Here is a 2,141-nt window from a genome sequence, read left to right as displayed (position 1 = left end):
TTACTACAGGTACACACAGCTTAGCTTGTTTACTACAGGTACACACACAGCTTAGCTTGTTTACTACAGGTACACACAGCTGAGCTTGTTTATTATTGGTACACACACAGCTGAGCTTGTTTACTACTGGTACACACACAGCTGAGGTTGTTTACTACAGGTATACATAAATAAATAAAATCAAAATAAATCTGTCTCAAATAATGACTTGGCAATTGATGGATTTATTATCTATGGCTGTGATCGTCAATAAAGAGGGGGTGGGGTCGCTATTTATATCAGAGTTACCCTGGATTCTAGTCTTTTGTCAGCCAAAACAATTCCAAACCATTTTGAGGCCTTAGCTGTAAACATCACCTTGAATGCAGGCCAGATCTTATCTGTAGTGGGTTGTTATCATCCCCCCTCAGCAACATCTGAGGCTCTGCCTTCTGTGATAGACTTCATAACTAATCTTCAATTCAGTGAGGTTCTACTTGCCGGAGATTTTAATTTCAACTGGGGTAAGTCCACCCCCCTCTGTGATAAATTCAAGGAATGTTGCCTGTCACTCAATCTGACCCAACTGATTCTCCCACCAACCTGTTAGATATTTATCTAGACTGGTCCTGGGGTTTTTGATCTGTTCAGAGACAGGATTATAATAACATTATGACCTGGTTCTGACTGGGTTAAACTGGGCCAGCAACTCTAAAGTAGGGCTGGGCCATATCATATCGTTCATGATAATACCGATAAATAAAGCTTGCCCGGGCAAAAAAATGATATCATGATATGCTAATTTCATGACGGAATACGTCAGGGTGCCCTGCCCCATTAACAGAACTGAGCGCGTCGAACAACCAAACTGAACTGCGCCCCCCCCCCCCCTCCACCTGTCGGTACTGGCGTAACGCTAATTAGTTGCGCGCAATACAAGCTAGCTGGCGGGCTGCCGGAGCGGGCTGCGTCTCCCCACGCTAAACTCCCGGTACAAACACGCGCAGCTAAACTGTCTCTTGACGTCCACAGAAAGAAGAGTGACGTTACAATCAATACACCGACCGGTGCAGTTCAGTCGGTGCTATAAAATAACCTTGGTTCGATATACAGCCCTAATGTCACCTGCCATAGTTTCTGCCCCTCATGCCATTGTTTGTTGCCCGGCTGTGTTTTGCTTATCACCCATCTATCATTGCTCACATCAGCTCCTGTCAGTCAACCATTCACCATGCCCCCTCAGCCTAAGCACAGCAATCAGCCTTCATTCCATGCACCTGTTCAGTTCTCTATTTAAACTCCATGATCACTCTCTGTCCCTGCCGAATTATTAAACCTTCTATGGTCCCTGATTTTGAAGCCATTATAGTTCCTTGTCTCTTGCCTGAACTTCAAGCCCTGTTTTGAATTTTGAACTCACACTTGTTTCCTGGATTTATCTCTCTGCCTACTGCTCTTCTGGTTTGGATTCTTCGCTCAGACCACGGTAAACGAACCCTGCTTCTGTTTATATTACTACGCCCCACGGATTACGTTTTGGAATTATTGTTTGAAACTCAGAACTTCTCATTATGAGCCTCGCTCGACTCTCGGACCATGCTCTTGGACCTACCCCCTCCTCATGAACCACAGATCGCAGTGCCCCTCTGCAGCTGCTCTACCAGTGACGTCATCGTTGCCACGTTGACACAGGTGACTCTCTTCCTGCAGCTTGTGAGGACCTGCTTACTCAGCAGATTCTGACTCCTTCATCTAGTATGTTGAACTCCTGTGTCCGGCTTATTCTGAATCCAAAACCTGAATGTGACAGAATAATTCAGCCAAAAAATGGATTCTAGCTCCTTGACAAGTCTGGACATTCAATTACAACTTTTCAAGACCATGTTCTGTGCCCAGTTTGGCATAACCATCTCAGAGACTCTCCCTAGCCCCATGCTTTCAGCAAGACACATTCATCCAAGAACTCCCACACCGGCCGCCGCCTCCAAGTATCCCATGTCAATCAAGCCTGCTGCAAACCTTATGACCAAGACTACTGTTAACCACATGAGCCTCAAGCCTGCTGCAGAACCCACAACCTCTATGTCAGCTGCAGCTCCCCAGGCCTCCATGACCGCTGCAGCCCCACAGGCCTCCATGTCAGCAGCTGCAGCCCCACAGGG

General features: G+C 46.6%; 1 protein-coding gene across 1 annotated transcript in view; it reads left to right on the top strand.

The window, feature by feature from the left end:
* Positions 1 to 2,141, top strand: part of efcc1 (EF-hand and coiled-coil domain containing 1) — a 34,346-nt gene that overhangs the window by 2,557 nt on the left and 29,648 nt on the right. The window lies entirely within an intron of this gene.

This window comes from Nematolebias whitei, chromosome 7, assembly GCF_014905685.2.
Source record: "Nematolebias whitei isolate Nwh7 chromosome 7, NemWhi1, whole genome shotgun sequence".
Taxonomy (NCBI): Eukaryota; Metazoa; Chordata; class Actinopteri; order Cyprinodontiformes; family Rivulidae; genus Nematolebias; species Nematolebias whitei.
The sequence above is the reverse complement of the archived record's forward strand: the minus strand, read 5'-3'. Positions and strand labels throughout refer to the sequence as shown.